This window comes from Neopsephotus bourkii, unplaced genomic scaffold (assembly GCF_033783945.1).
Source record: "Neopsephotus bourkii isolate Nb327-2 ecotype Australia unplaced genomic scaffold, CSIRO-AGI_Nbou_v1 NB_887, whole genome shotgun sequence".
Taxonomy (NCBI): Eukaryota; Metazoa; Chordata; class Aves; order Psittaciformes; family Psittacidae; genus Neopsephotus; species Neopsephotus bourkii.
This window is the reverse complement of record NW_026901381.1, coordinates 3,580,126-3,596,970: the sequence shown is the minus strand read 5'-3', so window position 1 is coordinate 3,596,970 and position 16,845 is coordinate 3,580,126. Positions and strand designations below refer to the sequence as shown.

The 16,845-nt window shown below is 44.2% G+C and overlaps 1 protein-coding gene across 2 annotated transcripts in view; it reads right to left on the bottom strand.

Annotated features, from left to right (window-relative positions):
• The window catches only part of LOC133214417 (high mobility group protein HMGI-C-like), a 130,490-nt gene that overhangs the window by 66,677 nt on the left and 46,968 nt on the right, over positions 1 to 16,845 (bottom strand). For both annotated transcript variants that reach the window (XM_061357309.1, XM_061357313.1), the window contains exon 2: positions 2,003 to 2,215. The gene's annotated coding sequence lies outside the window, so the exon portion shown is untranslated. The remainder of the gene's footprint in view (positions 1 to 2,002; positions 2,216 to 16,845) is intronic.

Genomic DNA, 16,845 nt, shown 5'->3' with positions numbered 1-16,845 from the left:
TTGGTGCTGGCTGCAGGAAAGCCATGCTGTCTGTGTTCTGGAAATTAAAATCCCCAAATCCAGACATCAGGTCATTAAAAACACCTCCAGAAGTCAATAATTAGCTGGCTTTTAGTCTGTGCATGTTTGTGCTTCCAAGTCTTTCTCCACCGGTAGGCAGGTTAGAAACTGAGACTTCAAAAAAATGAAAGCAGAGACTCACATAATTGCCTGATCTGAGAGCTTAGGCTTTAACATCAGATTTTACAAGGCTTATAATAAAAGTGTGGTGGCTGGTAGCATGGGGGATTCACATTCCCTTCTTTGTGGAACAAAAAGAGAGAAGAACACGCACATTCCAAATACATTCTGTCACCTGTATTCCTCTTGATCTTTTTGAATTTATTGAGCCTGTCAGCTGCAATGGAGCCCAGTTCAACATGTGATCCCCCAGTGGTAATGTTCACAAAATAGGTTTGCAGTGTGTAACACCACCCCTATAATAAATGCTGTGGTTTATGAACTATTCCTTTGGCAGCTGAAAAGGAGCACTAAAAATTGATATAAAGACACTGACCACTCTGCCTGGCTTTATGTCCTGGCTTTTTATTCCTCCCCTCCTTTTTTTCTTTGGTATTTGTTTCTTTCTAAAACCTTTATCTTCCAAAAGTTCTTCTGTATTTTCAATCTACCTTCAGTCTCTTTTCTCTACAGTGATTCTGATTTATTTTTGTTTCTCTATCCTCTTTCCTGACTCGTTCCCTTTAGCTGTCTTTTAGCATTTTGTAATGTATAATTTTTCTTCTGTGTCAGGCTGGCACCAACTGAGATGTGATCAGATCTTTTATCCTGAGGGATGCAATGTCTCTGTAAAAAGATTTTGTGCCCTGCCAAAGCACAAAGATTCTCTCTGCACCGTAATTTCCAGACGTGCCACCCTCTTGAGCCCAATTTAGCTTCTGTGTTATCACCTTTCATACAATCATTGCCTGTGGTCATGATATCTACATGTCCCTGTTCTAGCTACTGTGACTCGCTGAGAGACAAGTGCAGAGGAGAAGCTGGTTGTTACCTACACATGGACCGTCATCTTGGATTAGGGTTCTGGTCTGTCACCTAGCCCAGATCTATCATTTCCAAGTCTGTTCCTATATTATGGACAGAGCTGAGGAGTGCAGGACCCAGTAACAGCCAAATTACCATATACTCATTCCTACCTACAAAGTGCTTTCCTGGCCCTTTCTCAGTTTTTAAGCAAAATAATTCTTTTTTGTAATTTTTATCTTACTGAAAATTCCTAATTTCCCAATGGAAATTTCCCCCTGTTCTCACTTTTCTGATGAGATCTGGAGAAGCAAGCCCTTGCACAGGTAGACTGTTACCTTGCTGAATCCTGATCAGTGAGTTTCTGGACAGAAAATACAACCCCATGCTCTGACAGAAGGCAACTGGCAGTTATACAGACATTCAGCTTCCTGAGGGCTGCTGCAGTGGGGGCCTGAGGTAGTGAAGTAACTCATAGAAATCCAAGGTTATGGTGATGATCAAGATGGTTTTAAGGTCCTTTCCAACCCTAACCATTCTATGACTCTAGGACCTCATAGTTGCCTTCCAATATCTGAAGGGGGCCTACAGGGATGCTGGAGAGGAACTATTCATCAGGGATTGTAGTGATAGGACAAGAGGTAATGGTCTCAAACTTAAACAGGGGAAGTTCAGGTTAGATACAAAGAAGAAGTTCTATACTGTGAGGGTGGTGAGGCATTGGAACAGTGGCAAATACTCAATCCCTGGCAGCGCTCAAGGCCAGACTAGAGTGAGACCTCCTTGCCAGTGGCAGGGGCATTGGAACTAGATGATCTTAAGGTACCTTCCAACCCTAACTATTCTATGATTTTATGATTCTATATGGCTTCCCTGAACCTTCCTGATGTGTAAGTAGACCCAGCACCCTCTTCCCTTGCTGGTTACTCCCTGCTGTGTGGTACTGTAACACCTCACCCAAGCTGTGGAGCATTCTCACCTCCCAGTTGCAGCAAATGGAGGCACATCTCAGGGTCAGGCCTTGCCTGCCTGCTGCATTCTGTACCCAGCAGCTCTGCTTCAGCTCTGGAACAGGCTTTATAGCTGATGCATTGTATTTGCATAGGCCATTGTCATTCTCTGCGCGGCTCCTTGCAGCTGGCACCCTGAACTGGAGAAATATCTTCTTTAAAGAGAAGCAGGAACGATGCAGCTAAAGATAAAAATAACAATAATTTTACTAGATGAAACTTCATGTAAAGCACTTAAAAAGCAATAAAAAGTCAATTTGCTTTCTTTCAATTATTTTGCTTATTCAGTTTTGGGAAAAAAAAAAAAAAAGAAGAGGGGTTAAAAAAGGGAAAAAAGGAGAAAAGTTTCCTGGGCATAGAAGGTCTGTTTTTCTCATCAGCACCCAATGTCTTCATGATTCCTCACTCCTGTCCTCAGTGCCCCCCAACCCTGCTCAGGTTCCACTCCTGGCCAACAGCCGTTATCAGGCAGGGCTGAGGCTTCCCGGCACGCACAAAGAAAGGGAAAAGAGAACCGATAACTCAGAAGTACTCGCTGCCTCTTTCACACACGAGCACCTTTCCAGAGAAAGCGGAAAAGATAAAGGCAGAAATTACTGCTCTTGCACAATATATGCCAAGTTCATAAGAGCAGTGTTTAACACTTAATCAAAATGGTTTGACAATGTAAAAATTAGGTTTTCGAATGTCATTAGTGCCTTATAATAGGTTCAATTTATATCATTCCCATCCCTGTTTTTTTCATCTCTGCTAATTGTTTTTATTCATTTCTTTCATTTTTTACACTGTTGTCTTGTTGGTTTTAATTTTTAATTCTCAGAGGACTTTTTCTTTTACCTTGTTAATTGCTCTGGGTTTGAAAAGCCTGGCTCTGTCATTCTTTTTCTCCTAGGGCAGCTACAAGGGATGTTTTAGGCAGGTTCTTTTCCATTTGCAGGCAGGCTCTCATATGGGATCATTTGAGCAAAAAAGCCTTGCTTTTAGGTCAGTATGAGCATCTTTTTTTTTTGTAGTGTAATTCACAGAAAAGCTCTCTTGTATTGACCTGTAAATTTCCTTCTGCACTGGCATGCAGGAGTCATTTGGTATTGGCATGGAAAATGGACCTCTGTTCTACAGTTGATATGCAAACTCTTTTCGATTTGGAAGAAGATGAAAGTTCTCTTCTGCTCTGGCTTGCAAGGTCTTTTCTGTGTGGGCTCTCCTTTTTGTCACCCACCCAAGACAAGCACACCCCCCATTTCTTTTCCCTTGCCATATACAAGAATGTTCCAAGTCCTGGTTATCACAGAGCTGCAAGATGTCGTTTGCATGGAGACATGTATTGGCAACTTGTTAGTTTTTTTTCTGCCAGTATAAATGGAACTGGTTTAAATAATTCCACTGACATCTTTGGGGCAGCAGACCATTTTGGGAATGGCCATTTTTTAGGAAAATGCTGACACTTGCTTGGTTGTACTTGGCAAAGGAACATACCTTGGGCCTTAGGGGAAATCTGAAAAATCAAACCAAAAATCTATGCAAAAATACAAGCAGTGGGCAAATGATAACTCTCTGACTACTCTCACTCGTAGACAGATGAAGAAACACTTGCAGGGCCTTGCACCAGGGTGACTTCTTGCTCCCTAGAGGTAACCAAAGCCTGTAAATGTGGAAACGTTTTAATCTGTCCCCCACTGCCAGCGAGAGTGGGCTGTGGTTTCACACCAGTAAAGCTGCATTACATTGGCACTGCAGGGACACTTGGAAGTTTATTCTTACTCTCACGCCCAGTCAGTTCAGTCACACTGGCTGCAAGATCCTGCTGGCGCTGGTGCGCACCGACTGCTGAGGAAGCCGTTTCGGTGAGCTAACCAGGCAGGAAAGTCTTCACTCTGAAGGAGACCACCTTAGCAAACCAGAGAGTGCTGGCTTTCTGCACAGCAGTAGTGCTGGCAGAGCTCAATCTTGCTCTCCACCATTTGAGAGGGAGAGGGTCACTATGATCACGAGTTACAAAAGCATCTTTGCATCGTCATCTTTTGCATGGCAACCAAAGGCCTCCCAGCCAAGATGTCAGGCATGAGCTACATGACAGTTTTATTCATTTGGCCTTTAATAGTGTTTTTAATTCTTCCTGCTGGGGAAATCTGTACTCTTGCATCCTGCCTAGAGGTCTACATTGCCTCCACTTCTCCTCCTCCACCCACTGCAGCTTGTGTATTTTATCCCTCAGTGGATACAAATGCAAAGGTTTCTTCCTTCTTAGTTATCTTCAAGATCGCCTGTAAGTAACATGGAGCAGGTCTCAAACAAAACCTTCAGTGGCAATGCTCATCAGCAGAGCCCTACCTGACAAGCTGCCAATGTGCTGCCTGGCCCTGCGAGACCTCTCTTTTGATTTAACATACCACTGGCTCCAGGCAGCTTCTGCTCTATGACAGGCATGGCTTCATCAAAGGTCCTCCAGGGTCTTAAATGAGGAACGAATACAACCTGTACCTATGAGATGCCAAGAACCTACGCTGATGCCTGATAAGAGGAAGGCCTTTTCCTCACCTTTCTCTATATTTAGCATCATTTCCAGCAGTGTTTCTAAAATTGCCAGCTGCAGTAATGTGATTCATACCCCCACCACTGCCAGCAATGGATAAGGGGAGTGTGAATGACATGCAGGAGAAAACCATGAGCAGTATAGCCCAAATCAGGGCTGTAATGGTATATTCTTTAGTGCTTCTATCGACATCTATGCCAAGCTTTCAGAGAAAAGCAGTTATCTGGTCTCAGAGACTGTTCTCTCTCACTGCAGTAGGTGGGAATGTCCCAGGTTGCAGGATACTCACCTGCAGAGAAAAGGTTTGAGACAGTTCTTAGGCCATGTTTTTGGGTGAGTCTGGGTACAATCAATAATGACAAAGATGTGCGCAAATTGTTTTCACAAGGGCATGGTGCTGTTTGGGATGGAATGCTGTCACTGGAGCAGGCTCTCTGCTATCTAAAGGCCTTCATCTCCATCAGACTAAGAGCAGACAGGCAGAGCATCTGTACCAGCTGAGGGAACCCATTCCTGAGTCAGAAGAATGACTGCTGCGATGGCTGTCATCGCCTGCCCTGAACCAGCCTAGGAAGAGGCATTAGAGTGGAATCAGTCCAAGAGCTGGAGCTGTTACAGGTAAATACCATAAACATCTAAATCTTTTAGGAGGTTCAGTCTGCATATCTGGGCCATTATGGGACATTAGCTAAAATGCTCATTTGAAAAATTATCCTGTGAACCACTACAATATAGCAGAGGAGCTGTTTTGCTCAGATAAATAATAATTGAAAACTGAGGCAGAAACCTGCAGCCATATCCATCTGTGTTGTGATCTTGTCAAATCTCATCACCTAATTACTAACAGGTCCACAAAGAACAGGCAGACAGCCTCAGAAAACAGTGTTGATGATTCAGAGGGAGAATTCTTCTCTCAGAGTTGGTGCTGAACCAGCCCTCAACAGAATTAAAGGGAGCTGTGCTTCTAGCAATGCTTAAAAAGAAATCCAAATGCTGATATCCTTAATTATTGTTGCCACTAAAGCCGTTCGTGCCATGATGAGGCATTTATCCTGTTTGCCCTCATCAACTTAATATTTGAGAATTACTTATCACCCCCATGAAATATCCATCCTTCATATTGTCTATACAACTGTCCCAGAGGTACACTGTGCTCTTCCTTTCTTTGTACTTCCATATACATTTCCCAGTGCTTTCCAATAGCTGTTCCACAGCCAGGGAGTGATGGTTATTGCCACAGAGCTTGTAAAAGCACACATGAACCTTTAGGATAAAAGCACATACATTTCCTCTAAGAAATTATATCACTGTTATCATCAAACATTGTGACAAGTTGTTAATGATCAGAAATGAAAGCAGGAATGAAGTTAGATAGAGGAAAGAGATCTCCAAGATATAGAATCATGTAATCATAGAACCATAAAATGGTTTGGGTTGGAAGGGACTTTAAGATCATCCAGTTCCAACCCCCTGCCATGGGCAGGGACCCCTCATACTAGACCTTCTTGCTCAACCTGGCAACTCCTCTGTCCAACTTGGCCTTGAACACTGCCAGGGATGGAGCATTCACAACTGCCTTGGGCAGCCTGTACCGGTGCCTCACCACCCTCACAGTAAAGAACTTCTTCCTTATACCTAATCTGAGCTTGTGTTTCAGCTTGAACCCATTACCCCTTGTCCTATCGCTATAGTTCCTGATGAAAAACCAAACTATCCAAACCTCTTAAACATACTGCAGGCTATTTTGCCAGCTGGACTCTCTTGGTAGTTTGTTTTGGTGACCAGATTAAGTCCATATTCATCCACTGTCACAATGGCCACAGGCAGCACAGACAAGGAAGGAAGTCCTCGCTGTGAACTTCCCAAAGATCTTGAAACAAGTTCAGATCAAGATCTATATCCACAAAAACGCTGCATAAACCATGCACAGAGAGAAGCGTCATTCCAACGGGTGGCAGCAGAGCCAGGCAACATTCTACATTTCTCTAATACTCTGTCAAAACCCAGATAATAGCAAAGTCATAAGAAGAAAATGGTCTCCATTTCCTTTAACACAGGTGAAGAATAGGAGTGTGATGGAAAAGGGGCTGAGTTCTTAATATTGAAGAAAGCAACCCAGTAATCCACACACCCTCCCTCAGTAACATTTACAGTGTATGCACTTCCATTCATGACATTTCTTCTATTCAGATCATTTTCACTGTATTCACAGAAATTCCACATACTTTCTTTAGGGATTTTACTAACTTTCACCCAACCTTGCCAGCTCCAAACTGGGCAGCAGCTACAGAAGGCAATGGTAGCCACACCAGACCTGGAACAATGCAAGTGTCAATAACTCCTCCCCAGAGAGGAGGATGGGGGCATAATTTTAAAACCAAAGTGAAATACGAGGCAATTTTATTCACTATCAACCCAAGCAATGGAAGGTTCCCATAAGTCATTAGCAAGGAATTCAGGTGCAGAAGATGTCGTGATGGGTTAGATAGAGATGTTTCTGTGTTCATCAGTACTGACAGCTCAGGGAGAGAGAAGGAAGAAGAAGGAGGGTGAGAGAGAGGAAAAGGAAATTCAGGATTGGGACACAGGGAGAAAAGAAATTACCTGTTAACATGTAAACTGTGTGCAATTCCCGTATGATATGCTAAGGCAGTGTATTAAGTCATGCACAAGACATGGGAAACTATGTGGGCCAATATCCCAGGCCTCACCCTCCCCAGTGGTGAGTCTGTGGGTGACCTTGCTGTATCAAATCCAGAGTCACACATGCAAACAATGGGATGGCTGTGCCCTGCATCTGGCCACAAAACAGCTGAGCCTCCAGCAAACATCAGTCCCCACAGCAGTGATCTGTACTGAAACCTTCCCTGGTAGAAGGCCACTAGGAGAGGCTGACACAAGAAAAAGACCTCTCCCAAGCAGTTTTGACAGCCTTTCTCACTACTGTATGGAAGTCTGACCAATGTTACCCAGCAGTTTGTAAGTCTTCAGATTCACACACAATGGCAGCAGCAGTCAACAAAAAATAACTCATCTATCAAAGGAAGTTCAATTGCACCATCCATCTTCAGTAAAAATTCAGTATTTCCCAATACAAGTTGTTTTGATTTAATGAATGAGGAAATCATCCCTTCCCTACTTCCTGTCATGCTTATTTCTTCCAATGGATCCTGCATCACTGGAAAACAGGAAATGTTACAGGAACACTGGGGAACACACTCTGGGAAAGCATCCCTATGGAAGGAGGAAGGAAGTTTGAGCAAACCCTCTTTATCACCCAGGCATGGAGTGCTCTGCTTGTAATCTCAGCCTCCCTTTCAGCTCTAAACTGGAAACCTGGGTCCTGTGTCATGTTATCAGCACAATTCCCACTGTGGAAAGAGACCAGAGATGTGTAAGGGCTCTGTAGCTGGGATAGGAGCTGGGAGGGTGGAGCATGGAGTGATGCTGGTTGGGAATAGGATTCGGCTAGTTCTTGGAGAGAATGCTCCCTCCTCATCTTCCAGAGGTTTTGGTGACATTAGTATAGCTCTCCCTAAGGAGACAAGACCTCTCCTTGGTCATTCAGGTGTATTTAACTTTCCTGGAAATCTGCCTTTTCCCTCCTGAATCATTTCATACTTCTGTAGTCTCCTTGTGCTGTTTACTGGCCACATGCAGGCTTGCTCAGGACATGAATAAAATGCCTGCCCACCCATGCAACCAAACACAAAGGGGGTTGCTAATGGCATCTTCCTTTTGAAGTGAAATCCCAAAGCTTTCATTTGGTTCATGTTCCTCCCTGATAAAACTCTCCTGCCTCTGTCTCCATATGGGGCACCCTTATCTAGTCTCGCTTGGGGGTAGCAGAAGTTCTGAAGCTGGTGTGCAGAGTGCTCTACCTCCCATCTGGTGATTAGGAAAAGCCATTGACCAGAGCACATATGAACCAGATGTATAGGAGACATATGACCATCATTATTCCTGAGGCAATAAGTAATGCATATAACAGATGAGAGAGGCAGGGGAACAGCCAACCTACAGATGTAGAGAACTGTCTGAGTATCCTTAGGATCAGCCTGCAAGATGAATTTCTGGGACAGGGATCCGCAGACAAACCCTGACATTGCAATGCAGCTTTGGGGCATGGCAACGTTGTAGTAAATACTAAGCTACTGTGTTCATTTGTGAGCTAATGTGTTTACACAGACAGATACACTTTAGGAGACAGACACAACTCAAGAGAGTTGCATCCAAACATTTGCACCTCGGATGCTGCTGTGGTAGTCAGTTCTGCAACTATAAGGCATTTGTGCTTCTCAGGATTTCATCTAAACCTGTAACACACTTGTTGGCCATACAGAAAGGCAGCTAATTTGTGAAGCTGGGGCAGCATGCTGCAGGGGACATGCACACCGTGCTGTCTCTGACCTGGACAATTTGAGTTTGTACTTTCTTGTTTCATTCTCTAAAGATTGCAAAATCCTTCTGTTTTTTCTTTGGCAAGTGGAGAACCAGAAGAACAGCATCAAAGCACGTGTCAGGTTTTGTAAGACAATGCTTCGCAACATGAGATGTTGGTAGCATCTCCCCTGGAAATCCACTGGAAGAGATCCAAAGATGGGGGGAAAATACTGCTGGCTGCATTGTCTTGGTGCTCCATCGTGTTCTCATTTGACTTCACAGATGAAGCCAAGTAGACAGGGATCTTTAAGGGTTTCTAATCCAGTTTAACAGGAATCTGAACAGCCACACTAGGGAAGCTTCAGTTCTCCAACACAAACACAAGCAATGCCATTGCTAGGTGAACCATGAAAAGTCTGTTCTGGGACTAAGGTGAACACTGGAGATATGCCTAACTGCCTGTGGAAACTCAGGTCTCCTTTAAGAAATATTGATCTTAAAAAATCATTAACATAGTCCATGTATTTATGTAGTTGCTAGTAGTTCATTAACACAGGTCATGAGCCCTACTCCAAATGATTTCCATTCCAAAGATGCCCATGCTGTACTACGAGGAAGGGAGAACCGGTGTGAAGCATCCCGGCCTGTGAGCTCGTACGGAACTGCCTGCATCCATTCCCACCTCCTCACAGAGGCACCACTCCTGCACCCCAGAAAACCTCCATGAACATGGGGAATGTGGTCTCTAATGGGATGGGAATAGGTTCTCCTTTCCTACCACACTCCCATGGTTTCAGTTGTCCCCCACTGAGGCTGGGTGACATGTTTCCATTGAGTTCACTGATTCAGCAAGATTCAGCCCTTGGTCTTAAATAACTAAAGACTGCAAACTGAATATTGTAGCCATGGCAACAGGCAGCTCAACTTTAAACTCTCTGATATATAAAAAGGCAATTTTCTTTATTTTTTCTCTCTGCATTTTTGTATTTCCAGAACTTACAATGGTAATAATGGCCTCAGGCCCTAACCTCCACCAGCCAGCCATTAACTTCATGGAAATGCCTTCTCCATCAGCCCCTATTGTCAACAGTCAGCACCATTCCACAGAAACCATAGGGTCTCACCACACTAACATGACTGGATGCCTCATCTATGCCACAGTCCTTTGCAACCCAGCTTCTTTCCTGATCATGACAAGTGAACTGGGTTCCATTTAGAGAGGCTGTATGACTCTGCGGTGCTCATAACTTCCTCTTGGAAAATGGGGAACAAAATGTCTCTCATCAGACTGATTGCCATTGTGTCCTGCACATAAGCTCATGGGTAGGTGGATATGCCTCTGCCTTTCCCCTCCACCTTCCAGGCTCATCCCAGTTGAGTGTCTCCCCATCCGTCTTTCTCTGAATGGAGCAGGAACGCTTTCATGTCTCGGTTTTATTTGGTTTCCTGTTTGTGCATCAGAAGCACTGTCAATTCCATTGAGAAAACACTGGAAATAATGGAAATAGTTCTTTGCTAAGTGCTCCTAATGCACAGCAAACAAAGGGAGCTTTTGCATTGTAGAAAAGTTGGTTTTTATTCTCTCCAAACCTTGCCTTCAAGAGCTAAGGCTGGATTAATGACACAAATGAAGTGTTTAGCATGTGCAAGACATTGCTTGCCTATCCATGACAGGAACAGGACCTCAATCCTTGATTCTGTATGCAGCAAGTGGTTTAACTTCTGTGTGCCTCAGTTTCTTGTTCTGTTGAAAGGAAAAATGACACTTCCACCTCTTCTAACAGTTGTGAAATTCACTTCACTTTTAATGCATGTGTAGTATCTAGAGATGGCAGGATGAATGGCAATGCTTGCAGGTATTATCATGTACCACTTTCAGAGGATAGCAATTTCTACAGTAGGTTAAATTCTGGCCTAAAAAGTACTTGACTGTGTCCCTTTAAGGTCACAAGCTATTATGATGTTGAAGACTAAAATCCTTTGTATACGATCATGAATAAATGAATTGAGTATCACTGCCCAGCTATATGGGATGTGGAAACGATACTGAATATCATCAAGCCTGCACTATCAACATCCATCAGCTTTCCCCTTGCTCATCTCTCAGCTGTCGCAATACGAAACCCACTTTCCCCCGAGATTTCAAACGACTGGGGCTAAACAGCAAAAACATTCGGTGACTAAATTTGCCAGAGAAGGTCTCAGTCACGAATGACTAAAAACAAAATTATAGAGCAATCTCAGCTGACTGAGAGCAGAATGAAATGTGATTCATTTTCATCCAGCCGGCAGGGACTGCAGGGGGAAAAAAAGGCTGGGTTAACCCCTTCCCTTCTAGCACTGCCCATGCTCCCTGGGCTGATGCACATGCACTTTGCATTACACAAATATTAGGCTTTCTGCTTGTTCTGTAAGGCAACTCATAGCATTTATTACTCACATGGACCAGGCCAGCAGATGGACTGTGCTAGAAGCATTTAGTGTGGCATACTTTAATATACACAGTATATAGGAGCATTAACTATACACCCCCCTCCCCTCTACCAAGCAAGACACTACCCCATCCCCAAAAAACCTCTAGTCTAAAGAGGAAAGACAAAAGCTGGACAATGACATACAGTGGTGGGATAAAACATTTGTCAGCAAAGCAGGCAAATGTGTCAGCATCGCATCACCTGGCAGGAGATGAATGAGAGTTGTGAGGCAGGGAACAAAGGAGGATAATGACATGGCTCTCTGGGTGCTTATAGGAAGGACTCTCACATGTGAAGAGCAGCAGAGGAGAAAACACGGAGACGGATGTCTGAAAGTTTGACTAGGGTTCAATGGAGCCTGGCCTGGTGGGAATACGGGTGAATGCTTTGGGTAGAAGCCATTGTCTCAGGGTGCCTTTCTCCTTCATGCTGCATTCACAAGCTTGGGGATCACCACTGAGGAATAGTCTGCCAGTGTTGCTATGTCCCCCCCTTCCTTGTGTGGAAGTCTGGGGCAAACCTCTCCCTGCTGTTTCTATCCATTATTAGGGGGCAGATGAGCCATTTCTGGAGTTCAGTTCCCATCATGACAAACCCTGGCATCTGAAGGCTGTGTGGTAGCCACACACACCAGGCTCTGCACTCTGGCTGACCAGCTGCAGGAAACAATAGATTTAGAAGCATGTCTGTTGTCCCTGGCCCAGAACAGCTGTTTAAAAACAGAAATCAAAGTAACAAAGATTACATTTTTAACAGTGAACAGCATAAATGATCTTTACTTCAGCATTTGCTCTGACACCTTTCCTAAAAGTAGAGTAGCTGAAGACCTGATCACACACAACAGCCCCCCCAACAATTAGTATTTTATTAATAAGTCAAAAGCAAAGGTTATGAAAGGCCATCTAGTGATCTCTATGGAAACAGAAATCAAGGACCTGTCAATAAGCTGACCTCCCTGAGGCAGTACTGTTGCTGAGGCTGAACTAGGATACCGCAATTTCTTCAGGGGTTGTTCCTTGGGTCTCTTGACACCCTCCATGTCAGTACTGCACTGTAAATCTCCAGTATAACCACAGCAGCAGAGTCATGATACAGCAAGTCAAATGAATGGATGATGAATGGGATAGTCAGAGCGAAGTGGTAGCACAGGTGAAGTGCTGGAGCAGGAGCAATTTACTTAGAGCTGCAAAATGCCACAGAGAAGGTAGAGTCCCTCTGCCATGTTTTGCAGATGCTGGTTAGAAAGCTCCCTAAACAGCTCCCAGATTAAAGCAAGAGGTCAAGCCCTGGGCAGGATGACAAAGACCAAAGCAGCAACTTCATGATTCAACAGCTTGTACAGGGTAAAGGAACAGCCCAAGACAGGCTTGGCTGATGCCAAATGCTTTCTGCTTTATGCCCACTGTGATACAACTGACATGCTTGATTTGGTTTCCTTCCATAAATCGAGAAAGTTCCCATGCACCTTTAAAAAACCCGTTTAAAAACCATCCAGGTTTACTGCTTTAATAAATTTATAGTTGGTCAGTCTAGTCACATGGCTGTGCTTTTCATACATCAGCAAACCCCTTCATTTTGTACTGTTAGCCAGTGGCAGCAGGAAAAAAGATGAAATTACCAGAACTGTATTTGCATTTGCTGGGGTGTTACAAAGAACAGAAAGCTCTGTTAATATTGGAAGGTTATAGTCTGCCTGGGCCAAACACAGCGTCTCAGCTATGAGTCTCAGTGGAATTATCATAGCTGCACTGCTTCTGCTCCATAAAATGGCTTATGCAGAGCTAGCTCAAGTCTGGGGGCTTGGCATGAAGAAATATCCAAAGGATCCTATGCTGCATTTCCAGCTTGAAATCAGTTCTCTTCTCACCTCTCTTTTAAAGTAGCTTGTTGTGTTGATCTGATCTAATGAAAAAGCTTTGCTTTCCTTTATGGTTAGCAAAACATCAACATGCCTTTAACTAAATAATACCAGTAATTGGCCAAGTGCTTACACCGATAAAATGCCCCACTGAACACTACAATGGTTATACCCAAACAAATCCATTCTCTTCAATGGAGGAGAAATTGTATGATGGAGGGAAACAAAGGAATTTGGCCTAACAGGAGTCTTTCAAGAGAAGTGACTGAGTGAAAGGGCTGTGAATTTTGCTGATTACTGGTTATTTTAGGAACCATATGCACAGGCGCTTTCTGACTCATGTTGCTGTCAAGGAAGGGCAGCTGTGTAACAGCAGACTGAGTCCAGGGGTCTTGTTCTGACTTTAATTCACAGCAGGATCTGCTGCAAACCACTTACCTCTGGGGTCAAAACACTCCGTGTGAAATGGGATTGCAGTATTGCCCCTCATTATCCACTCCTCAGGAAAGGCTGCTGTGCTAATGCAAAACCAGGAGTCCAGTCCTGGTTAGCCCTTCCCGTCTAGTCTGAAGGGGCAGGATGAGACAGGTTGGACTGCGCTGGATCTGCCAGTGGGAGGTCCATCATGGTTTCCTTTATGTAGTATGAGGCACAGCAATAAAAGAAGATGAACAAACAGTTGCCAGTGTTTGGCTTAAAATGGAAAGGTATTTGCAATTTCCAAATATACAGAGCATTTGCTTTGGTTGTAATGTGCTTTGCTTGTTTAAAGCCAAAGGATGTGATTAGGATTTCATGCAGATGAAGCTCTCTTATGTTTTGTAAAATGAAATCCATTTCCTCAACCTAGAACCACACACCACAACCTGTTCACTGCATGAACTGGTAATACAAATAATATAGAAATAAAATAAATTATTATCAAAATAACACCCAGAATCACAATCAGCAACAATTCCCCCACTAATCTGCGCTGGATGGATACACACAGAGTGGCATCACTTGACTAAGAACTTGCCACCCCGAGAAAGAGGAAACAGGCAGAGAAGAGCAGTGACCTTTTAGGACCACACAAAATCCCCCTGGCAGACATGGGAAGGAGCCGAGGTGTCCAAAGTCCTTGCTAATAGAATCATAGAATGGTTTGGGTTTCAAAAGCACCTTAAGATCATCCAGTTCCAACCTTCTGCCATGGGCAGGGACACCTCACACTAAACCATCGCACCCAAGGCTCTGTCCAACCTGGCCTTGAACACCACCAGGGATGGAGCATTCACAGCTTCCCTGGGCAACCCATTCCAGTGCCTCACCACCCTCACAGGAAAGAACTTCCTCCTTATATCCCATCTAAACTGCCCCTGTTTAAGTTTTAACCCATTGCCCCTTGTCCTGTCGCTACAGTCTCTGATGAAGAGCCCTACTTTCTCTCTTCCCAGAAGAAGCATTTCACTATTTTTCCTGTCAGGCAGTAAATTTACACAAAATAGTATTTCAGCTGAAGATTAAGAGAATAAAGCTATTTATGGCACCGCACTGAGTTTGCTAAGCATCATCTGCAGAAAATCAAGGGAGAGCTTTCAAAATGTCAAAATACTTTTTACATATTTTTGTACAAGCTTTTCCTTATTGCTTTAATTTTTCTTCTCTACTTCAGAAATTGCTTTGGAGTAAAAAAGAAAGGGTTAAAAAAACCCCAACCAAACAATGCAGGAGAAATGGCCAAATAAGTTGAAAACTAAAGAAATGATGCTGTTTGTCTCCCACAAATCCACATTTTCAATTTCAGTGGGGTTTTTTTTTGGTTGAGTCACAAAACCAACAGATCCATCATCTTCCCAACTCTGCTCCTGACATTTTCAGCCACGTGCCTGTGTTGGAGAGACCAGTGCTGTGAGCAACACATCATTACATATCCTGTAACCCTAGTGACGACACTGCTTGGCAAATCCTGCAGGGAGCTGCCCTGAGCACGGTTCTGCCATCAGGCCTTCTGTGGGCATCCCATGCTGTGAGGAATTAATATTTCCCCACATTCATTAAATAATTACTTCTCATCTGCAGCTTCCATGCTGAATAAACTGTGGGAAGATGGAGGGCAGCTGCTTCTGATGCCCAAGAACATTTGTGCAGCCAGGTAAGCTCTTCTCACATAATTCATTGTGGTTTCTTACAGACCACATTGAACTTGGTGATAACTGACACCAAAACCACACGTGTGCTTAAAAATCACATGCAAAATGAGTGGAAACTTGAAATCCAAATGCAAGAAATATGATGATCAAAGACATAAAAGACATAATCTCTCTCTGCAGTCAAGCTGCAGTCCCAGGGGACCCCAGTCATTTAATTACCACACAAGATTGCAGCAAAAGTGTGAGTACAGGCACACAAGTTCCACTTGAAGAACAGGTACATACTCCTGTGACTGAAGACAGGCCAGAATCGCTGCAATCCTTTCCTCTCTGTGTTTTTTCCAACATCAAGGTACACTGGTTTTGTGCAAAGCACAACATGGTGCCGTGGTTAGCAGTGTGCCAGGTGAAGATGTGATGGCATGCACTGCACACATCCATTATACAAGTCCTAAATATGAAGCTGGGCAGCTGCCTTACTTCGTACCCTGCACTGCTGCCATAGAAGCACTGCATATGTTTGCATAGGTGCAATTGCACCTTACTTTTACATTGCAGATAAGTGCTACAAGTGTAGCTGTGATTGTGCAAGGTATATTGCACCAGTTCATAAATACACACGAGCAAGTCCCTGGGCTGCTCCTAGGGAGACAAAGCTGCCTGATTTCACTGTTAGCACCACTTGATGCAGCACACACATGCTGTGCTGTATTGCTGCCTCCCCTCTGCCTATAAAGCAGCTGGGTCTGGCGGTCAATGCACTTGTCATTCAGCTTGTCCTCTGCTTCCCACACCTCAGCTCAGCAACAATCAAGCAGCAGGCTTGGTCCTGTCAGGGTTTGGAAAGGCCTGATCACACACAAGCTCAGACTACAGGAAACCCATGGTATCTGGGTGTGCAGTGGGACTGTGCCCATGCAACATGTGTAGTTTCACACTTGGGGCCCAAAAGTTTCAGTGCAAGGGGATGCGGGAAAGTAATGGCATGGCAATGAGAAGAGAACTTGGGCATTACAGGTCAGAGAGGAGGAGCTTCTGGTCGGCACTGGTACCAGCCTCCTCTCTCCCCACATTACACAGAAATATGTATTTAATTAGGAGTCATGTGTTGTGCACAGCTCCCCTGAGAGATGGGCTGGAGCTCCCATGTAGCCCAAACACGTTTAAGGAGCAGAGGGCCTTGTGAAAAGGATGGGGCTTGTTTCCTTTTCCTCCTTACCTGCAGCATTTCCATCTTGGCCTACCTAATTTAAGTGCTTCCAAGCCAGTGCTCTCTGCAGGCCTGGCCCCATTCAGCTCACGGACAATGGAAAACAATTTAGGTCTTGCAGCTACAGCAGGGCGATGCAGCTGATAGCAGAACTTCAAGGTTAAATACACTGGTCTGCAGACAGAGGATTGGGAAAGGATCTCCAGAGAGCCGAGGAGCATG